The following is a 7,500-nucleotide window of genomic DNA, read 5'->3' on the forward strand; positions in this document are numbered from 1 at the left end:
CCACGCCGGGATCAGCACACAATGACCCACGAAATGATCGTTTGCGAAGGGACAATGAAGAGCTGGATGCCACTGTCTGGACAGTATCCAGATCACACCACACACACACACACACAGAGTAATGATGACAATAATGATAATAATAAAAATGATAGAGCGAAAACATTTTGCGGAACAGTCCTTACTTACGAAACAAAAGTGTACATGAGAGGTGGAAACGTCGGAAGTGGTGAGGGGTTGGAAGGATTAACATAACCGATGTTTTTTTTTTTTTTTTTTAAACAGAATGACCAACGACAAACGTCAGCCTAAACAAACGGGCGAAAGGGTGGTGCAGTTCCGCTTTTATTTCGCAATTGTTATGCGCCAAAAAATATGTTTTCGAGCAGTTCATATAAAAAGAAACCGTCGCCTTGCATGCACCAATGTGGTGGCTTGTATTGTTTTAATACATGGGTACTGAAATGTAACCAAACGACCCGATGTGAGCGACAATCGTCTCCCACGTGCCGTTCGGTTGCAGCAGGAACGGGGAAAAAAAAAAAATCAACCCGTCCTGCCCACGCTCGACAATCATCTTGTGAACCAGATATGGAAACACTGTTTTATGTCGACACGGCCGTCATCGACTCTACATCGTCGTTAACACTTTGACAACAATGAACGAACGCTCTTGCTGGCTGGGTCTTGGCGCCATTAGCGAACCGTTTAAGTGGAGGCAGAAACAGGTACAACCAGCTATAACTGCTCAGCGCTGGCCGCTGCAGTGCAATCCAGGGATCAGGAAATGCGTCAGCGAGGTGATTCGCGTGCGTCAGTCGTATTGATATCCATGCCGTATACATACTCAAAGTGCCCAGCTGGGCGCAGCCTCCTTTTGAAGTAATGTTCCAAGCTGTTTGACTAGTGTGTGAGGAAGAATTCTGCGTTGCCGAGTTAAGCTCCCATGTCACGATTTATTTCTGACAGTCAAGGTGGCCCAGGAAACATTCCAAAAGCTTTAGTGAACAAAGGGGATTGTATGACTTAACGATTGCGTAGACCTGCCCCCTGATAAATCTCGATATTTAGTTTTATCCACCCCCCTCCCATTTAGAACCAATGATTTATTATTATTATTTTGTTTTGTGCGTGGCCAGTTCTGGTCTATATTTCATGATGAATGAGGAGGAGCAAGACGATGCTAAAACGAGTCATTTCAGTTAGAGATTGAGACGCATGGCATATCCAACACTTCATGTCAATATCACCTGGCGGCAACCATGCCCAGGAAATAACAACACCTGTGGTGCCAAGCAACTCCCAGAAGAATCATCCACGAAGAAGGCGACAATCGACAGTACCGCAGCTCCTCTTGAGTTTTTCACACCTTTACAAGTCCTAGAGGTCAACCAGGACTGAAATTTGTTTAGGCTACGTTCACACTTTGCCCAGCCAGTTGCTAACAGCCAGCTGCCGACAGCCTGACACAGCAATGCACGCACAGTTGCTGTCAGCTGGAGACGATGCGGCGCTCTCCTCCAAGACGGAAGAAACTTCCATCATTGGGATTCACGTAACTAAAAGTATCATTGAAGAGTTTCGTACCTTGGACTGGCACCCTTCTCAACTGTCTACACGAGACCAATCAAAAATCTGACTGGCGCCAGTGTGAACACTTACGGCCGCCATACATGTTGTGTGCCAGGTCAGGGGCATAGCCCTTGCTACTGGTACCACGTAAGCCTGCTGCATGTGAAGTCTCCCAACGACGGACCAGGCGGAGGAGGAAACCTTTCCCAACGGCTGTGAAGGCGGAAGAGGATGACCAAAGGGTAGGGGGAGCTCTTATCCTTGGCTGGAAGTCCTCCTAGAAGAAAAAAAGTGCACCTGCCGAGACCGTCCTACACGTGGCAGTATCTGCACCTGTGGGACTGTGAGCGTCGGTAGGCGACAGAGTGGGGGAAGGGACTGCACAACTCCTCTTCACTAAAAAAAAAAGTCACCTGTGCTGGTCAGGCAACCAGGCTAATTTCGGAATGAGGATACACACCGACAGATAAGCCTGCCTGCCTACTCATCCGTCGGTCCGACGGGAGACTCCATCATCATCACATGTATGGCAGAAATGCGAAAAATGACGTGCGCACAATTCTCGACCAGTTGTTGGCTGGGTTTTGTGTGAACTTGGCCTCACAGTGACATTTTGACCAGTACAGGGTAGCCACATGTGTACCCGTCCTTGTTAATTTAAGAGGTCGGTCTTGGTTCCTGATCGTTACTGGAAGTGGTGGCCTAGTGGTAACGCGTCCGCATGGGAAGCGAAAGAATCTCAGTGCACAGGATCGAATCCCACAAACGCCAGCATTTTATCCCCCTCCACGAGCAGTGGTGGTCTGGACGCTAGTCATCCAGCTGTGACAATAGACCTTCAGTGATGGTCTGGACGCTAGTCATCCAGCTGTGACAATAGACCTTCAGTAGTGGTCTGGACGCTAGTCATCCAGCTGTGACAATAGACCTTCAGTAGTGGTCTGGACGTTAGTTATCCAGCTGTGACAATAGACCTTCAGTAGTGGTCTGGACGTTAGTTATCCAGCTGTGACAATAGACCTTCAGTAGTGGTCTGGACGCTTGTCATCCAACAGTGACAATAGACCTTCAGTGGTGGTCTGGACGTTAGTCATCCAACTGTGACAATAGACCTTCAGTGATGGTCTGGACGCTAGTCATCCAACTGTGACAATAGACCTTCAGTGATGGTCTGGACGCTAGTCATCCAGCTGTGACAATAGACCTTCAGTGGTGGTCTGGACGTTAGTCATCCAGCTGTGACAATAGACCTTCAGTGGTGGTCTGGACGCTAGTCATCCAGCTGTGACAATAGACCTTCAGTGGTGGTCTGGACGCTAGTCATCCAGCTGTGATAATAGACCTTCAGTGATGGTCTGGACGCTAGTCATCCAGCTGTGACAATAGACCTTCAGTGGTGGTCTGGACGCTAGTCATCCAGCTGTGACAATAGACCTTCAGTGGTGGTCTGGACGTTAGTCATCTAGCTGTGACAATGGACCGAGGTCCCGTGTGTAGCATGTGCTTAGCGCACTTAAACGAACCCACGGCAAAAAAATCAAAACAAAACAAAAAACAAAAAAAAACAAAAACAAAACTGTTGTCCCTGGCAAAATTCAGCAGAATAATCCACTTTGATAGGAAAACATAAATCACCTGCTGGAATTAGAAAAATACAAAAAAATGGCGCTGCACTGCGCTCTCCCTGTTGAAAGCAGCTCGAATTTCACACAGAGAAAAATGTGTTGTGAGAAAAAGTAATAAAAGATAAAACTTGATTGTGGCGAAGGAATGTTAATGTTATAATTCTGTTTACTTTGTACAGCACCCCCTCCCCCCACCCCCAGTAATTTTCCAGGTAATAATTTGTAAGTCGAGGTCCCCGACTGAACCTAACAACTCGCAGTCCCATGTTTGGTGATAAAAACCACTGGGCCTGAGTTGTTCTGGCAGCATTGTTTGGTTCCAATTTTAGGAAAACACGTGTTCACAATCGTGTTCCAATTATCAGAGAAAACAAAAACAAAATCCCCCTGTCAGTTTGAAAACAGCTTCAGCGTAATCTGGTAGTTTTTATTATACCTCCTACATGTTTTTTTGTTTGCAGACGGTATACATAATAAATAATGTGCATTTCCTTTGTTGTTATAATTAACCAACGTGTGTGACACTCATTTTCAGTCCCAATTTTCAATAAATCCGAAATATGGTGATAAAAAAAATCCATTTGGTTTCTTTCGCTTAACTGATTCTATTTACTGGGTACCTTACAACAAATTCTCGTGTTCATATTGTTTTTATTAACTTATGTTTGCATACCTCCTTTCTGTGTGTGTGTGTGTGTGTGTGTGTGTGTGTGTGTGTGTGAGTGAGTGTGTGTGTGTGTGTGTGTGTGTGTGTGTGTGTGTGCGCGTATGTGCGTGTGCACCAATGTGTATGTGTGTGTGTGCGCGTGCGCGTTGTGTGTGTTCATCGGCAGAGAGGTGAGCAAGAGAGATACTGTATTTAGCGACTAGATTTTAAAACAGGAATACTGGTATCGTTTTGAAAGTTAAGCGCTCGGCAAATTATTATTATTGCTATTACCATTATTTATCATTACCACTGCTGCTGCTATTACTGTTATTATCGTCCTAATTGTCGTTATTCCCTATACCGGATTACTGACAGCAAGGACAGTGTGCATGCTTTTTCTGATTCAGTATTAAGTACTTAAAGAGAGAGAGAGAGAGAGAGAGAGAGAGAGAGGGAGAGAGAGAGAGAGGAGGGGTAGGGGTGCAAGGTTAGTGTTCCCATCACCCCGTTGAGATAGCCTGGATCCCTACTCCAATCAACTGTCTACTTCAGTGTCCTGAAGTTTCCTGAATTTCGCAATGCACGAAAGACGAAGTGAGGAAGAAAAGAACCACTTTCCCCGCCAAGTCGCTGAAGTTCAACAAATCGAATTTTCATAAACCGATGCCTTTAAAAAGGTCACAGGAATTTGCCACAGGAATTTAAGGATGCTGAAAATAATAAATTATAAGAAATTACTCTTATCACCGAAATAAATGGCATAAAAAACTCACTTTCTTCTTCCTCGAATTGTTTGCACAAGGTCGTTGATGAGTTGACGATGAAAATGTCAGGCACAGCAATTCACATCACACACACCACACCACACCACACCACAGCAGAGCACAGCACATATTGCCATGCTGCATGGAGCCATAACAAGCTATATACCGAAGGGAAAAAGACGACCGCCTGCTCAGCACATCTGTTTCTCATGCCTGGACACGCCAGAGGCAAAGACCGTGTCACTCACTGCACGTGATGCTCGTTTTCCCTCACCTGCACGCATTGCTAGGGTGGGTGCGTTCACTGTCCATGCGCTAACTGGAATACAAACTGCTTAATTCTGTCACACAAGACATGTGCGGTTGACTGCTCACAGATGCTGTGTGCAGCTGAAGTCTGAGCGTGCACACACACACACACACACTAATATGCACACACACACGTACCCGTGCACACGCATACACATGAAAATTATGAGAAGATTAGTAAATATCAATAAATCAGACACGATCTCTGGCACGATTTTCTTGCGTGCACATGTCCCCCCCCCAACACCCCCCCTCTCTCTCTCTCTCTGCCCCCCAAACACACACCACAACACTGAATATCAAAATATTTATTGAATCAAACACCATTCAATCATCCGATCCAAGCATAAACCGCTCTGTTATACATACGTATATACACAATAAAAAAAATCAAAAGTTAGAAAACTCAAAAGTTATAACTAGTCACACGTCTGTTGATTCTTCACTTATTCTCTCACTTCTAAAATTAACAGGACATTGATTAAATCAAACCATTTCGTTGACACAGCTGGTCAACTCTGAATACACCTCCAATGGCGCAATGTGGTAATAACAATCAAAACAGATGAACGTCAGAACTTTCATCATACTCTTCGATTTCCTAAACTATCACTGATTGGTTAGCATCCATGATTTATAGAAAAAGAAGAAGAAAAGCACAACACAGCAGACGCTATATGGGATCGTGCATGAAATAAAAAGCTATAAACAATCATTCGCAAATCCATTTTTGCTTAAATCGAATCAAGAAAAAAAAGAGAAAAAAAAAGAGAAAAAAAGGAGAAAAAAAAGAAGCACTCATACCCAAACTAAACGTTTTACAAGTTGAACAGAACGAAGGTAATAACCAGTTTCAACCTTTCACGATTTTACACCTTTCGCTTACTAATAGTTTTAATGACTATATCTAAATAATTCATTTGACAACAGACACGCAGACCCATTCTGTTCAGGGTTTAGCGGTTCGCCCTTCATTCACTCTCACCCTCTAAAGCTCTTTAAATAGATGTCTTCAAAGTCTCTAGAACACGTTTTTCGTGTTGGAGTTTCGATCTAAAATGTATCAAAATTTGTGACAAGAGTCTTGCGTTGTCGGTTAATGATCTCATGGACAATAATTATAAACAACATGATTTGTTTGATTCAACTGATGAGTCATGCATCCCGGAAAAAATAATTGAATGAGAAAAAAAAGAAGAGAATAGAAACTACAGCACAGAGGAACAAAACGAACTTCCCAAACATTTAACATGTTTTCTTTGATTATGTAGTTTTCGTTCGCTTTTAAAGAAATGGTCGATAGAACGTGACTTGAAACGGTCACACCTGCAGCACACGTTCACTGAACTGTCTAATATTTTTTTTCTGTCACTCTTTGTTGGACAGAACAAAGTTCTACCCCCAAAACTTCGACAAAAGTGACAGTGAGCAAAGAAAACGCAGTTTGGGTTGCACGGTTTAGGAATCGTGAAGACATCATTAGAGAATCATATATATTTCCGTGCTTTGCCAATGTAACAGTGGAAATGTTTTAGTAAACGTCCCACGGACCCTTCACCAAGTCTTTTTTCTTTTTTTTCTTTTTAAATGTAAAGCTCTCTGTTCCTTGTTATGAGATAATCACCGCCACCAGAAAAAGTAACGTTGGACACATTATGTCCCATTCAAAAAGCAACACATTTATAATACTTTGCTCAAAATAAAAGACAAAAACCTCTCCTCCAAATCCCACCTCTTCAAAAAATGCCAAAATCACATGTGCAATCAAAATGAATACACCCCCCCCCCCACCTCCCATGATTAAAAAACGAAACCCAGATGACTGTCCTCAACTTCAAACAGAACATAACTGCATCTTGCGAACATTTATCAGCAAATTGTTTTAGAAGTTAGATATGTTCACATGTATTCCATACAGGTCACTGCGCTGACATGCAGACATAAAAAAAGAAGAAACCAACTGTTTTCGGACATGTACACACCAGAAAGGACACAAGCGGGAAAATGAAATCAGCCGATCAGAAACTGTTGCGTTTTAAATGAAATCAACAAAATAAGATCTGGAATAAAAACACAAAAAACTAAGGCTATATGCTACTGAACATAACTCAAATAATATCAATATCTTTTCGGAATACGTATACCACAAAGAGAGACAGAGACAGAGAGAGAGAGAGAGAGAGAGAGAGAGAGAGGAAACAGGTCAGTACCATAAAGAAGCAACTGCAGTATGGAGATTGCAAAGAACACAGTTTGGCACAAACTGAAAACAAACGAACCAACAAACCCTAATCCTCTCTCTATATTGACACTGAAAAAGGGGGAAACGTAATATGAAACCATCACCACCACAAACAAACTAACAAACTATAATAACTCCTGTCAACATATAGCACTTCATACACAAAGGAAAGCGCAGAACTACAACTTAAACATGCAGCAAAGTACGAAACACAAATTTATTGAAAAAAGAAAAAAACCCAAAACACACAAAGAAATCAGCAAAGCATTACCCCCATCCCAATGCAACACAAGAAAGAATCATTCAAATCAGAGAAGCTTCGAAAAGACAAAGAACTTA

This window comes from Babylonia areolata, chromosome 3 (assembly GCF_041734735.1).
Source record: "Babylonia areolata isolate BAREFJ2019XMU chromosome 3, ASM4173473v1, whole genome shotgun sequence".
In the NCBI taxonomy this organism is placed as follows: domain Eukaryota; kingdom Metazoa; phylum Mollusca; class Gastropoda; order Neogastropoda; family Buccinidae; genus Babylonia; species Babylonia areolata.